At 63.1% G+C, this 15524-nt stretch overlaps 2 non-coding genes and 2 pseudogenes across 2 annotated transcripts; all 4 read left to right on the top strand.

The window, feature by feature from the left end:
- The first annotated feature begins 3295 nt into the window (after positions 1-3295).
- LOC142864155 (5S ribosomal RNA) lies at positions 3296-3414 on the top strand. Its single transcript, XR_012914740.1, has one exon. It is a non-coding gene; the product is annotated as a 5S ribosomal RNA (ribosomal RNA).
- Positions 3415-7202: 3788 nt separating this feature from the next.
- On the top strand, positions 7203-7321 carry LOC142864216 (uncharacterized; annotated as a pseudogene).
- A 3754-nt stretch (positions 7322-11075) lies between these two features.
- LOC142864154 (5S ribosomal RNA) lies at positions 11076-11194 on the top strand. The gene has a single exon (XR_012914739.1). It is a non-coding gene; the product is annotated as a 5S ribosomal RNA (ribosomal RNA).
- A 3789-nt stretch (positions 11195-14983) lies between these two features.
- Positions 14984-15102, top strand: LOC142864215 (uncharacterized; annotated as a pseudogene).
- The last annotated feature ends 422 nt before the right edge of the window (positions 15103-15524 follow it).

Below are 15524 nucleotides of genomic sequence, written 5' to 3'. Positions count from 1 at the left end.
AAGTGTCTCTTACCTCTAGGATTGCATTTTCTTTTCTCTCTCTTTTCAAGCAGATGATGGGAGTACAAGTATTCAGGTGACATGTGTTGCCCGTGCCGCCCTCCCCCCTGTGTTCTTTTTTTTTTATTTTTTGAGACAGAGTCTCGTTTTGCTGCCCAGGCTAGAGTGAGTGCCATGGCGTCAGCCTAGCTCACAGCAACCTCAATCTCCGGGCTCAAGCAATCCTGCTGCCTCAGCCTCCCGAGTAGTTGGGACTACAGGCATGCACCACCACGCCCGGCTGTGTTTTTCTATATATATTAGTTGGCCAATTAATTTCTTTCTATTTTTAGTAGAGACGGGGTCTCGCTCTTGCTCAGGCTGGTTTCGAACTCCTGACCTGGAGCAATCCGCCCGCCTCGGCCTCCCAGAGAGCTAGGATTACAGGCGTGAGCCACCGCGCCCGGCCCCCCCTGTGTTCTTATTCATATACCTCTCATGTTGTTCCAGCGTATTGTGGGGGTACCAATGTTAAGGTCGGGTGCCTTGCCCTCTCCAAGCCTCCCCCCTCGGGTCAGAGCTTCAAGTGCGCCCATCCCCCAGTAGGTGCGCACCCACCCCATGCCTAATGGATGTGTATGCCCCTCCCCTCCCCCCACCCGCCCGACACCCACCCGATGAAGGTGATTCCTCTCCGTCCACTTAGGCGTCCATCCGTTCGTACCAATTTGCTGGTGAGCGCGCTCACGTGGTGCTCGTGTGTCCATTCTTGGGATACTTGGCTTCCTGGAACGGGTTCCAGCTCTGGCCAGGAGAACACGAGAGGCGCCCTCTCACCGCTGCTCCTCACAGCCGAATGGCACTCCGTGGTGTCCACGCGCCACATTTTATTGATGCACTCCTGGATGGATGGGCACTCGGGTCGCTTCCACGTCTTTGGGATTGTGAATTGTGCCCTAACTGTAACCCTAACCCTTACCCAGCCCGTCTCCTCTGCCCCTGCCTGACGCACTCCTCCCCGGCCAGGCCCGTCACTGTCCTGGGCCCCCGCCTGACCGGCTCCTCCCCTCCCGGCCGGTCACCGTCCTCTGCCCCTGCCTGACACGCTCCTTCCCGCCCGGCCTCTCACCGTCCTCGGCCCCTGCCTGACCGGCTCCTCCGTCGCCTGGGCCTTCCAAGGGCTTGGTGTGGATGCTGCTTCCAGGAAGCCCTCCAGAAACCCGGCAGCAGGGTGGCCGCAGCAGTCTCCAGCAGCCGTCCCTAAGTCGCGTGAGTGCGGGGGACGTGCCCCCGCTGTGCCGCGGGGGCCCAGCCTGGTGTCTTCCCTGAGGCCCTGCGGCTGCCGGCTGGGCTGCCGCTCCCCGCAAGGGGAGAGCCGCGGAGGTGGGGACCGCCTCCTGATGGGGACGTACACGCAGCTCTCCACGTCGGATTCCGGGGCTCTCTGTCCTGCCCGAAGGCCCAGCTGGCCTGCGGGTCCTTAGAGTGGCAAAAACCTCCGAAAACTGAGACTGAGGGTCCGGTGGGTGTCTGCACTTTTGTGCTGGGCACCCCAGGGAGGCCCGGGGGCTGGCTGGACAACGCGGTCTGCTGGGCGGGGGGTTTGGAGGAGCAACTGATGCCCTTTGCACTTTGGGTAGCAAGAGTCTGAGGTGTCTCTGAGCCCTGTGCCATGTGGGGGGGGGGTGCGGGGCGGAGGAGGAGGAGGAGGAGGTGGGAAGGGCCGGGGCCTGCAGTCCTGTTCCCGGGGTGGCACGGCAAGTGGCTTCTTCCACAGGCTGCTTGGCCTGGGCTCCCTGCACCTGGGCCTTTGGAGGACCGGCCCTGTGCTTGCCAACACTTCCTGCAGGGACCCAGAGCTGGGAGGTGGCATCTCTCAGCCCTGGGTCGGGCAGAGCCCCAGCGGGCCATGCCCACAACCTCTCTCAGCACCGGTCCCCCAGAAGGCTCCTTTGGGACCAGGATTCTCTTGCGGTGACTCTTTAAGGTCTGGCCCCTGGATGGAGGGGCACCAGGAGTAGAGGAGCAGGAAGGGGAAGGGGGTGGCCATGCGAGGGGACACTTTGAGGCCAAGTCCCAGCTTCAGCCTGATCCTCCTGGGAACCCCGCTCTGAGACAAGGAGCCGGGCTTCGCATTCCCACAGCAGCCAGTCGTGGGCTGAGGACACCTGGGGCGTTGGGAACTCCCTGGCTTCTCCTTGGTTTAACATCTAGAGCTGCTTGTGAATCGCGCCGCCACACACACCCGAGTGCAGGTGTCTTCCGCACAGACTGCGGGCCTCGCTCTTCTGAATGCCGCTAGCTCGCCACCCACCCACGGGTGAACCTGGTCAGGGTGCTTTCTCTCAGGGGCAGACTCTTTTCCGGGCGGGCTACCGGTGTCTCTGTTTGCTCGTTTCTTTCTTCCATTTCGGGAAAGTCTTCCTTGCTGGGTGTGGAAATCTCCTATGCCTTCCCTCGCCTATTCTGTCAGCTTTAAAATTCTCCTTCAGTTGCCACCCTCACAGATGGATTAGGAAACTCTTTCCGGTGCACTCATTAGTGAAATGACCTCCAGGAAGCTGGAATCCAATATCTAATGGCCGATTTTTAGCGAGTCCACACGCCAGGGTGGTCGGGGTCCAAAGCAGCCCCGGCCAGGCCCAGGCCCCTTGGACTGGGCCACAGGAGGACACGGAGGAGGGTCCCGGCCCCCACGAAGCGGTGCCGGCAGTTCTCCACGGGCTTGGGCGTTTTCCAGAGGTAGGAGATGGAGGGGACTGATTTCTTCAGCGCCCCCCAAACCACGCCACCCCACCCCACCCATGGGACACATCCCCAGAGAGAGACGCCCCATACACTGGCTGTGCCCCAGCCCTGGCCCGGGGGAATAGGCGGCAGCCCACCCACAGGGCGAGGGGGGGGCGCAGCTGAAAGGGGTTGTGGGGGAGGGCGGCCCCTGGCTGGGGTCAAAGGGCGAGCGTCCCGCGCGTGCGCAGTCAGCGGCAGCGACGCGCTGGGGGTGGGCAGCGGGTAGGTGAAGGAGGCCGGGCGAGGAGACGAGGGGGGCTGGGAGGTCTCCACCTTGGCGAGTCCAGCCGTGGAGGCGCATCTTGTGTGAGTGTGAGTGAGTGTGAGTGTGTGTGTGTGTGTATAGAGAGACAGCCCCCCACCCCGCCCCGCCCCGCCCCGCCCCGCCCATCACCCCCGTCCCTGGGAGCCCGCGGGACCCGGCCGGCCCGGCCCCGCCCGGCGCGGGGCCTGGGGCGGGAGGCGGCGGCGGGGAAGCCCAGAGAGGCTCGGCTTCTCGAGCGGGGCAGGGGCGCCCTCCGCCGCCGTCTAGGGCCACACCACCCTGAACGCCCCCGATCTCGTCTGGTCTCGGAAGCTAAGCAGGGTCGGGCCTGGTTAGTACTTGGATGGGAGACCGCCTGGGAATACCGGGTGCCACAGGCTGCTGCTTTTTTTTTTTTTTTTTTTCTTGCCTCTTGTTCTGTCCCCTTTCTGGGAGCGCGGCGGCGGCCCGGGGTGGGGGTCACCCCCACCCTCAGCGCCCGCGCGGTGCCTGGCGCCCCAGCCCGCACCGTGGGGCCTCCTCTTGTCCCAAGCCGCGACACCGCCGCCACGCGGCAGCATGCGTGGCTTCTGGACTGTCAGGTCTCAGACCAAAGGTCTGCTCTGTGGGAACCGACACGCTGGAGGAAACCTTGAGAGTCTGAGAGGGGAGGGAGTTCCAGAAGAAGGCCAGGATGTCATTTTGAGGGAGTATGTGACCAGAACTCGTCCCGTTGCTTTTGGGGTTCTATGGGCTACACGCAGGAATCTTTGGTGGTGGCACCTGATGTTGGGGGATCCGGAGTCACACCCAGACCTGCTCCACAGGCCTCCTTTTACTTTTCTCTTCGGATTCATTATTTTTAAAAAGTGTCTCTTACCTCTAGGATTGCATTTTCTTTTCTCTCTCTTTTCAAGCAGATGATGGGAGTACAAGTATTCAGGTGACATGTGTTGCCCGTGCCGCCCTCCCCCCTGTGTTCTTTTTTTTTTTTTTTTTGAGACAGAGTCTCTTTTTGCTGCCCAGGCTAGAGTGAGTGCCATGGCGTCAGCCTAGCTCACAGCAACCTCAATCTCCGGGCTCAAGCAATCCTGCTGCCTCAGCCTCCCGAGTAGTTGGGACTACAGGCATGCACCACCACGCCCGGCTGTGTTTTTCTATATATATTAGTTGGCCAATTAATTTCTTTCTATTTTTAGTAGAGACGGGGTCTCGCTCTTGCTCAGGCTGGTTTCGAACTCCTGACCTGGAGCAATCCGCCCGCCTCGGCCTCCCAGAGAGCTAGGATTACAGGCGTGAGCCACCGCGCCCGGCCCCCCCTGTGTTCTTATTCATATACCTCTCATGTTGTTCCAGCGTATTGTGGGGGTACCAATGTTAAGGTCGGGTGCCTTGCCCTCTCCAAGCCTCCCCCCTCGGGTCAGAGCTTCAAGTGCGCCCATCCCCCAGTCGGTGCGCACCCACCCCATGCCTAATGGATGTGTATGCCCCTCCCCTCCCCCCACCCGCCCGCCCGACACCCACCCGATGAAGGTGATTCCTCTCTGTCCACTTAGGCGTCCATCCGTTCGTACCAGTTTGCTGGTGAGCGCGCTCACGTGGTGCCCGTGTGTCCATTCTTGGGATACTTGGCTTACTGGAACGGGTTCCAGCTCTGGCCAGGAGAACACGAGAGGCGCCCTCTCACCGCTGCTCCTCACAGCCGAATGGCACTCCGTGGTGTCCACGCGCCACATTTTATTGATGCACTCCTGGATGGATGGGCACTCGGGTCGCTTCCACGTCTTTGGGATTGTGAATTGTGCCCTAACTGTAACCCTAACCCTTACCCAGCCCGTCTCCTCTGCCCCTGCCTGACGCACTCCTCCCCGGCCAGGCCCGTCACTGTCCTGGGCCCCCGCCTGACCGGCTCCTCCCCGCCCGGCCGGTCACCGTCCTCTGCCCCTGCCTGACACGCTCCTTCCCGCCCGGCCTCTCACCGTCCTCGGCCCCTGCCTGACCGGCTCCTCCGTCGCCTGGGCCTTCCAAGGGCTTGGTGTGGATGCTGCTTCCAGGAAGCCCTCCAGAAACCCGGCAGCAGGGTGGCCGCAGCAGTCTCCAGCAGCCGTCCCTAAGTCGCGTGAGTGCGGGGGACGTGCCCCCGCTGTGCCGCGGGGGCCCAGCCTGGTGTCTTCCCTGAGGCCCTGCGGCTGCCGGCTGGGCTGCCGCTCCCCGCAAGGGGAGAGCCGCGGAGGTGGGGACCGCCTCCTGATGGGGACGTACACGCAGCTCTCCACGTCGGATTCCGGGGCTCTCTGTCCTGCCCGAAGGCCCAGCTGGCCTGCGGGTCCTTAGAGTGGCAAAAACCTCCGAAAACTGAGACTGAGGGTCCGGTGGGTGTCTGCACTTTTGTGCTGGGCACCCCAGGGAGGCCCGGGGGCTGGCTGGACAACGTGGTCTGCTGGGCGGGGGGGGGGGGGTTGGAGGAGCAACTGATGCCCTTTGCACTTTGGGTAGCAAGAGTCTGAGGTGTCTCTGAGCCCTGTGCCCTGTGGGGGCGGGGCGGGGGAGAGGAGGAGGAGGAGGAGGAGGAGGTGGGAAGGGCCGGGGCCTGCAGTCCTGTTCCCGGGGTGGCACGGCAAGTGGCTTCTTCCACAGGCTGCTTGGCCTGGGCTCCCTGCACCTGGGCCTTTGGAGGACCGGCCCTGTGCTTGCCAACACTTCCTGCAGGGACCCAGAGCTGGGAGGTGGCATCTCTCAGCCCTATGTCGGGCAGAGCCCCAGCGGGCCATGCCCACAACCTCTCTCAGCACCGGTCCCCCAGAAGGCTCCTTTGGGACCAGGATTCTCTTGCGGTGACTCTTTAAGGTCTGGCCCCTGGATGGAGGGGCACCAGGAGTAGAGGAGCAGGAAGGGGAAGGGGGTGGCCATGCGAGGGGACACTTTGAGGCCAAGTCCCAGCTTCAGCCTGATCCTCCTGGGAACCCCGCTCTGAGACAAGGAGCCGGGCTTCGCATTCCCACAGCAGCCAGTCGTGGGCTGAGGACACCTGGGGCGTTGGGAACTCCCTGGCTTCTCCTGGGTTTAACGTCTAGAGCTGCTTGTGAATCGCGCCGCCACACACACCCGAGCGCAGGTGTCTTCCGCACAGACTGCGGGCCTCGCTCTTCTGAATGCCGCTAGCTCGCCACCCACCCACGGGTGAACCTGGTCAGGGTGCTTTCTCTCAGGGGCAGACTCTTTTCCGGGCGGGCTACCGGTGTCTCTGTTTGCTCGTTTCTTTCTTCCATTTCGGGAAAGTCTTCCTTGCTGGGTGTGGAAATCTCCTATGCCTTCCCTCGCCTATTCTGTCAGCTTTCAAATTCTCTTTCAGTTGCCACCCTCACAGATGGATTAGGAAACTCTTTCCGGTGCACTCATTAGTGAAATGACCTCCAGGAAGCTGGAATCCAATATCTAATGGCCGATTTTTAGCGAGTCCACACGCCAGGGTGGTCGGGGTCCAATGCAGCCCCGGCCAGGCCCAGGCCCCTTGGACTGGGCCACAGGAGGACACGGAGGAGGGTCCCGGCCCCCACGAAGCGGTGCCGGCAGTTCTCCACGGGCTTGGGCGTTTTCCAGAGGTAGGAGATGGAGGGGACTGATTTCTTCAGCACCCCCCAAACCACGCCACCCCACCCCACCCATGGGACACATCCCCAGAGAGAGACGCCCCATACACTGGCTGTGCCCCAGCCCTGGCCCGGGGGAATAGGCGGCAGCCCACCCACAGGGCGAGGGGGGGGCACAGCTGAAAGGGGTTGTGGGGGAGGGCGGCCCCTGGCTGGGGTCAAAGGGCGAGCGTCCCGCGCGTGCGCAGTCAGCGGCAGCGACGCGCTGGGGGTGGGCAGCGGGTAGGTGAAGGAGGCCGGGCGAGGAGACGAGGGGGGCTGGGAGGGCTCCACCTTGGCGAGTCCAGCCGTGGAGGCGCATCTTGTGTGAGTGTGAGTGAGTGTGAGTGTGTGTGTGTGTGTATAGAGAGACAGCCCCCCACCCCGCCCCGCCCCGCCCCGCCCCGCCCATCACCCCCGTCCCTGGGAGCCAGCGGGACCCGGCCGGCGAACTCAACCGGCCCGGCCCGGCCCGGCGCGGGGCCTGGGGCGGGAGGCGGCGGCGGGGAAGCCCAGAGAGGCTCGGCTTCTCGAGCGGGGCAGGGGCGCCCTCCGCCGCCATCTAGGGCCACATCACCCTGAACGCCCCCGATCTCGTCTGGTCTCGGAAGCTAAGCAGGGTCGGGCCTGGTTAGTACTTGGATGGGAGACCGCCTGGGAATACCGGGTGCCACAGGCTGCTGCTTTTTTTTTTTTTTTGCCTCTTGTTCTGTCCCCTTTCTGGGAGCGCGGCGGCGGCCCGGGGTGGGGGTCACCCCCACCCTCAGCGCCCGCGCGGTGCCTGGCGCCCCAGCCCGCACCGTGGGGCCTCCTCTTGTCCCAAGCCGCGACACCGCCGCCACGCGGCAGCATGCGTGGCATCTGGACTGTCAGGTCTCAGACCAAAGGTCTGCTCTGTGGGAACCGACACGCTGGAGGAAACCTTGAGAGTCTGAGAGGGGAGGGAGTTCCAGAAGAAGGCCAGGATGTCATTTTGAGGGAGTATGTGACCAGAACTCGTCCCGTTGCTTTTGGGGTTCTATGGGCTACACGCAGGAATCTTTGGTGGTGGCACCTGATGTTGGGGGATCCGGAGTCACACCCAGACCTGCTCCACAGGCCTCCTTTTACTTTTCTCTTCGGATTCATTATTTTTAAAAAGTGTCTCTTACCTCTAGGATTGCATTTTCTTTTCTCTCTCTTTTCAAGCAGATGATGGGAGTACAAGTATTCAGGTGACATGTGTTGCCCGTGCCGCCCTCCCCCCTGTGTTCTTTTTTTTTTATTTTTTGAGACAGAGTCTCGTTTTGCTGCCCAGGCTAGAGTGAGTGCCATGGCGTCAGCCTAGCTCACAGCAACCTCAATCTCCGGGCTCAAGCAATCCTGCTGCCTCAGCCTCCCGAGTAGTTGGGACTACAGGCATGCACCACCACGCCCGGCTGTGTTTTTCTATATATATTAGTTGGCCAATTAATTTCTTTCTATTTTTAGTAGAGACGGGGTCTCGCTCTTGCTCAGGCTGGTTTCGAACTCCTGACCTGGAGCAATCCGCCCGCCTCGGCCTCCCAGAGAGCTAGGATTACAGGCGTGAGCCACCGCGCCCGGCCCCCCCTGTGTTCTTATTCATATACCTCTCATGTTGTTCCAGCGTATTGTGGGGGTACCAATGTTAAGGTCGGGTGCCTTGCCCTCTCCAAGCCTCCCCCCTCGGGTCAGAGCTTCAAGTGCGCCCATCCCCCAGTCGGTGCGCACCCACCCCATGCCTAATGGATGTGTATGCCCCTCCCCTCCCCCCACCCGCCCGACACCCACCCGATGAAGGTGATTCCTCTCCGTCCACTTAGGCGTCCATCCGTTCGTACCAATTTGCTGGTGAGCGCGCTCACGTGGTGCTCGTGTGTCCATTCTTGGGATACTTGGCTTCCTGGAACGGGTTCCAGCTCTGGCCAGGAGAACACGAGAGGCGCCCTCTCACCGCTGCTCCTCACAGCCGAATGGCACTCCGTGGTGTCCACGCGCCACATTTTATTGATGCACTCCTGGATGGATGGGCACTCGGGTCGCTTCCACGTCTTTGGGATTGTGAATTGTGCCCTAACTGTAACCCTAACCCTTACCCAGCCCGTCTCCTCTGCCCCTGCCTGACGCACTCCTCCCCGGCCAGGCCCGTCACTGTCCTGGGCCCCCGCCTGACCGGCTCCTCCCCGCCCGGCCTGTCACCGTCCTCTGCCCCTGCCTGACACGCTCCTTCCCGCCCGGCCTCTCACCGTCCTCGGCCCCTGCCTGACCGGCTCCTCCGTCGCCTGGGCCTTCCAAGGGCTTGGTGTGGATGCTGCTTCCAGGAAGCCCTCCAGAAACCCGGCAGCAGGGTGGCCGCAGCAGTCTCCAGCAGCCGTCCCTAAGTCGCGTGAGTGCGGGGGACGTGCCCCCGCTGTGCCGCGGGGGCCCAGCCTGGTGTCTTCCCTGAGGCCCTGCGGCTGCCGGCTGGGCTGCCGCTCCCCGCAAGGGGAGAGCCGCGGAGGTGGGGACCGCCTCCTGATGGGGACGTACACGCAGCTCTCCACGTCGGATTCCGGGGCTCTCTGTCCTGCCCGAAGGCCCAGCTGGCCTGCGGGTCCTTAGAGTGGCAAAAACCTCCGAAAACTGAGACTGAGGGTCCGGTGGGTGTCTGCACTTTTGTGCTGGGCACCCCAGGGAGGCCCGGGGGCTGGCTGGACAACGCGGTCTGCTGGGCGGGGGGTTTGGAGGAGCAACTGATGCCCTTTGCACTTTGGGTAGCAAGAGTCTGAGGTGTCTCTGAGCCCTGTGCCATGTGGGGGGGGGGTGCGGGGCGGAGGAGGAGGAGGAGGAGGTGGGAAGGGCCGGGGCCTGCAGTCCTGTTCCCGGGGTGGCACGGCAAGTGGCTTCTTCCACAGGCTGCTTGGCCTGGGCTCCCTGCACCTGGGCCTTTGGAGGACCGGCCCTGTGCTTGCCAACACTTCCTGCAGGGACCCAGAGCTGGGAGGTGGCATCTCTCAGCCCTGGGTCGGGCAGAGCCCCAGCGGGCCATGCCCACAACCTCTCTCAGCACCGGTCCCCCAGAAGGCTCCTTTGGGACCAGGATTCTCTTGCGGTGACTCTTTAAGGTCTGGCCCCTGGATGGAGGGGCACCAGGAGTAGAGGAGCAGGAAGGGGAAGGGGGTGGCCATGCGAGGGGACACTTTGAGGCCAAGTCCCAGCTTCAGCCTGATCCTCCTGGGAACCCCGCTCTGAGACAAGGAGCCGGGCTTCGCATTCCCACAGCAGCCAGTCGTGGGCTGAGGACACCTGGGGCGTTGGGAACTCCCTGGCTTCTCCTTGGTTTAACATCTAGAGCTGCTTGTGAATCGCGCCGCCACACACACCCGAGTGCAGGTGTCTTCCGCACAGACTGCGGGCCTCGCTCTTCTGAATGCCGCTAGCTCGCCACCCACCCACGGGTGAACCTGGTCAGGGTGCTTTCTCTCAGGGGCAGACTCTTTTCCGGGCGGGCTACCGGTGTCTCTGTTTGCTCGTTTCTTTCTTCCATTTCGGGAAAGTCTTCCTTGCTGGGTGTGGAAATCTCCTATGCCTTCCCTCGCCTATTCTGTCAGCTTTAAAATTCTCCTTCAGTTGCCACCCTCACAGATGGATTAGGAAACTCTTTCCGGTGCACTCATTAGTGAAATGACCTCCAGGAAGCTGGAATCCAATATCTAATGGCCGATTTTTAGCGAGTCCACACGCCAGGGTGGTCGGGGTCCAAAGCAGCCCCGGCCAGGCCCAGGCCCCTTGGACTGGGCCACAGGAGGACACGGAGGAGGGTCCCGGCCCCCACGAAGCGGTGCCGGCAGTTCTCCACGGGCTTGGGCGTTTTCCAGAGGTAGGAGATGGAGGGGACTGATTTCTTCAGCGCCCCCCAAACCACGCCACCCCACCCCACCCATGGGACACATCCCCAGAGAGAGACGCCCCATACACTGGCTGTGCCCCAGCCCTGGCCCGGGGGAATAGGCGGCAGCCCACCCACAGGGCGAGGGGGGGGCGCAGCTGAAAGGGGTTGTGGGGGAGGGCGGCCCCTGGCTGGGGTCAAAGGGCGAGCGTCCCGCGCGTGCGCAGTCAGCGGCAGCGACGCGCTGGGGGTGGGCAGCGGGTAGGTGAAGGAGGCCGGGCGAGGAGACGAGGGGGGCTGGGAGGTCTCCACCTTGGCGAGTCCAGCCGTGGAGGCGCATCTTGTGTGAGTGTGAGTGAGTGTGAGTGTGTGTGTGTGTGTATAGAGAGACAGCCCCCCACCCCGCCCCGCCCCGCCCCGCCCCGCCCATCACCCCCGTCCCTGGGAGCCCGCGGGACCCGGCCGGCCCGGCCCCGCCCGGCGCGGGGCCTGGGGCGGGAGGCGGCGGCGGGGAAGCCCAGAGAGGCTCGGCTTCTCGAGCGGGGCAGGGGCGCCCTCCGCCGCCGTCTAGGGCCACACCACCCTGAACGCCCCCGATCTCGTCTGGTCTCGGAAGCTAAGCAGGGTCGGGCCTGGTTAGTACTTGGATGGGAGACCGCCTGGGAATACCGGGTGCCACAGGCTGCTGCTTTTTTTTTTTTTTTTTTTCTTGCCTCTTGTTCTGTCCCCTTTCTGGGAGCGCGGCGGCGGCCCGGGGTGGGGGTCACCCCCACCCTCAGCGCCCGCGCGGTGCCTGGCGCCCCAGCCCGCACCGTGGGGCCTCCTCTTGTCCCAAGCCGCGACACCGCCGCCACGCGGCAGCATGCGTGGCTTCTGGACTGTCAGGTCTCAGACCAAAGGTCTGCTCTGTGGGAACCGACACGCTGGAGGAAACCTTGAGAGTCTGAGAGGGGAGGGAGTTCCAGAAGAAGGCCAGGATGTCATTTTGAGGGAGTATGTGACCAGAACTCGTCCCGTTGCTTTTGGGGTTCTATGGGCTACACGCAGGAATCTTTGGTGGTGGCACCTGATGTTGGGGGATCCGGAGTCACACCCAGACCTGCTCCACAGGCCTCCTTTTACTTTTCTCTTCGGATTCATTATTTTTAAAAAGTGTCTCTTACCTCTAGGATTGCATTTTCTTTTCTCTCTCTTTTCAAGCAGATGATGGGAGTACAAGTATTCAGGTGACATGTGTTGCCCGTGCCGCCCTCCCCCCTGTGTTCTTTTTTTTTTTTTTTTTGAGACAGAGTCTCTTTTTGCTGCCCAGGCTAGAGTGAGTGCCATGGCGTCAGCCTAGCTCACAGCAACCTCAATCTCCGGGCTCAAGCAATCCTGCTGCCTCAGCCTCCCGAGTAGTTGGGACTACAGGCATGCACCACCACGCCCGGCTGTGTTTTTCTATATATATTAGTTGGCCAATTAATTTCTTTCTATTTTTAGTAGAGACGGGGTCTCGCTCTTGCTCAGGCTGGTTTCGAACTCCTGACCTGGAGCAATCCGCCCGCCTCGGCCTCCCAGAGAGCTAGGATTACAGGCGTGAGCCACCGCGCCCGGCCCCCCCTGTGTTCTTATTCATATACCTCTCATGTTGTTCCAGCGTATTGTGGGGGTACCAATGTTAAGGTCGGGTGCCTTGCCCTCTCCAAGCCTCCCCCCTCGGGTCAGAGCTTCAAGTGCGCCCATCCCCCAGTCGGTGCGCACCCACCCCATGCCTAATGGATGTGTATGCCCCTCCCCTCCCCCCACCCGCCCGCCCGACACCCACCCGATGAAGGTGATTCCTCTCTGTCCACTTAGGCGTCCATCCGTTCGTACCAGTTTGCTGGTGAGCGCGCTCACGTGGTGCCCGTGTGTCCATTCTTGGGATACTTGGCTTACTGGAACGGGTTCCAGCTCTGGCCAGGAGAACACGAGAGGCGCCCTCTCACCGCTGCTCCTCACAGCCGAATGGCACTCCGTGGTGTCCACGCGCCACATTTTATTGATGCACTCCTGGATGGATGGGCACTCGGGTCGCTTCCACGTCTTTGGGATTGTGAATTGTGCCCTAACTGTAACCCTAACCCTTACCCAGCCCGTCTCCTCTGCCCCTGCCTGACGCACTCCTCCCCGGCCAGGCCCGTCACTGTCCTGGGCCCCCGCCTGACCGGCTCCTCCCCGCCCGGCCGGTCACCGTCCTCTGCCCCTGCCTGACACGCTCCTTCCCGCCCGGCCTCTCACCGTCCTCGGCCCCTGCCTGACCGGCTCCTCCGTCGCCTGGGCCTTCCAAGGGCTTGGTGTGGATGCTGCTTCCAGGAAGCCCTCCAGAAACCCGGCAGCAGGGTGGCCGCAGCAGTCTCCAGCAGCCGTCCCTAAGTCGCGTGAGTGCGGGGGACGTGCCCCCGCTGTGCCGCGGGGGCCCAGCCTGGTGTCTTCCCTGAGGCCCTGCGGCTGCCGGCTGGGCTGCCGCTCCCCGCAAGGGGAGAGCCGCGGAGGTGGGGACCGCCTCCTGATGGGGACGTACACGCAGCTCTCCACGTCGGATTCCGGGGCTCTCTGTCCTGCCCGAAGGCCCAGCTGGCCTGCGGGTCCTTAGAGTGGCAAAAACCTCCGAAAACTGAGACTGAGGGTCCGGTGGGTGTCTGCACTTTTGTGCTGGGCACCCCAGGGAGGCCCGGGGGCTGGCTGGACAACGTGGTCTGCTGGGCGGGGGGGGGGGGGGTTGGAGGAGCAACTGATGCCCTTTGCACTTTGGGTAGCAAGAGTCTGAGGTGTCTCTGAGCCCTGTGCCCTGTGGGGGCGGGGCGGGGGAGAGGAGGAGGAGGAGGAGGAGGAGGTGGGAAGGGCCGGGGCCTGCAGTCCTGTTCCCGGGGTGGCACGGCAAGTGGCTTCTTCCACAGGCTGCTTGGCCTGGGCTCCCTGCACCTGGGCCTTTGGAGGACCGGCCCTGTGCTTGCCAACACTTCCTGCAGGGACCCAGAGCTGGGAGGTGGCATCTCTCAGCCCTATGTCGGGCAGAGCCCCAGCGGGCCATGCCCACAACCTCTCTCAGCACCGGTCCCCCAGAAGGCTCCTTTGGGACCAGGATTCTCTTGCGGTGACTCTTTAAGGTCTGGCCCCTGGATGGAGGGGCACCAGGAGTAGAGGAGCAGGAAGGGGAAGGGGGTGGCCATGCGAGGGGACACTTTGAGGCCAAGTCCCAGCTTCAGCCTGATCCTCCTGGGAACCCCGCTCTGAGACAAGGAGCCGGGCTTCGCATTCCCACAGCAGCCAGTCGTGGGCTGAGGACACCTGGGGCGTTGGGAACTCCCTGGCTTCTCCTGGGTTTAACGTCTAGAGCTGCTTGTGAATCGCGCCGCCACACACACCCGAGCGCAGGTGTCTTCCGCACAGACTGCGGGCCTCGCTCTTCTGAATGCCGCTAGCTCGCCACCCACCCACGGGTGAACCTGGTCAGGGTGCTTTCTCTCAGGGGCAGACTCTTTTCCGGGCGGGCTACCGGTGTCTCTGTTTGCTCGTTTCTTTCTTCCATTTCGGGAAAGTCTTCCTTGCTGGGTGTGGAAATCTCCTATGCCTTCCCTCGCCTATTCTGTCAGCTTTCAAATTCTCTTTCAGTTGCCACCCTCACAGATGGATTAGGAAACTCTTTCCGGTGCACTCATTAGTGAAATGACCTCCAGGAAGCTGGAATCCAATATCTAATGGCCGATTTTTAGCGAGTCCACACGCCAGGGTGGTCGGGGTCCAATGCAGCCCCGGCCAGGCCCAGGCCCCTTGGACTGGGCCACAGGAGGACACGGAGGAGGGTCCCGGCCCCCACGAAGCGGTGCCGGCAGTTCTCCACGGGCTTGGGCGTTTTCCAGAGGTAGGAGATGGAGGGGACTGATTTCTTCAGCACCCCCCAAACCACGCCACCCCACCCCACCCATGGGACACATCCCCAGAGAGAGACGCCCCATACACTGGCTGTGCCCCAGCCCTGGCCCGGGGGAATAGGCGGCAGCCCACCCACAGGGCGAGGGGGGGGCACAGCTGAAAGGGGTTGTGGGGGAGGGCGGCCCCTGGCTGGGGTCAAAGGGCGAGCGTCCCGCGCGTGCGCAGTCAGCGGCAGCGACGCGCTGGGGGTGGGCAGCGGGTAGGTGAAGGAGGCCGGGCGAGGAGACGAGGGGGGCTGGGAGGGCTCCACCTTGGCGAGTCCAGCCGTGGAGGCGCATCTTGTGTGAGTGTGAGTGAGTGTGAGTGTGTGTGTGTGTGTATAGAGAGACAGCCCCCCACCCCGCCCCGCCCCGCCCCGCCCCGCCCATCACCCCCGTCCCTGGGAGCCAGCGGGACCCGGCCGGCGAACTCAACCGGCCCGGCCCGGCCCGGCGCGGGGCCTGGGGCGGGAGGCGGCGGCGGGGAAGCCCAGAGAGGCTCGGCTTCTCGAGCGGGGCAGGGGCGCCCTCCGCCGCCATCTAGGGCCACATCACCCTGAACGCCCCCGATCTCGTCTGGTCTCGGAAGCTAAGCAGGGTCGGGCCTGGTTAGTACTTGGATGGGAGACCGCCTGGGAATACCGGGTGCCACAGGCTGCTGCTTTTTTTTTTTTTTTGCCTCTTGTTCTGTCCCCTTTCTGGGAGCGCGGCGGCGGCCCGGGGTGGGGGTCACCCCCACCCTCAGCGCCCGCGCGGTGCCTGGCGCCCCAGCCCGCACCGTGGGGCCTCCTCTTGTCCCAAGCCGCGACACCGCCGCCACGCGGCAGCATGCGTGGCATCTGGACTGTCAGGTCTCAGACCAAAGGTCTGCTCTGTGGGAACCGACACGCTGGAGGAAACCTTGAGAGTCTGAGAGGGGAGGGAGTTCCAGAAGAAGGCCAGGATGTCATTTTGAGGGAGTATGTGACCAGAACTCGTCCCGTTGCTTTTGGGGTTCTATGGGCTACACGCAGGAATCTTTGGTGGTGGCACCTGATGTTGGGGGATCCGGAGTCACACCCAGACCTGCTCCACAGGCC

This window comes from Microcebus murinus, chromosome 24, assembly GCF_040939455.1.
Source record: "Microcebus murinus isolate Inina chromosome 24, M.murinus_Inina_mat1.0, whole genome shotgun sequence".
NCBI lineage: Eukaryota > Metazoa > Chordata > Mammalia > Primates > Cheirogaleidae > Microcebus > Microcebus murinus.
Note: the sequence above shows the minus strand (reverse complement) of the source record. Positions and strands in the feature narration are given on the sequence as shown.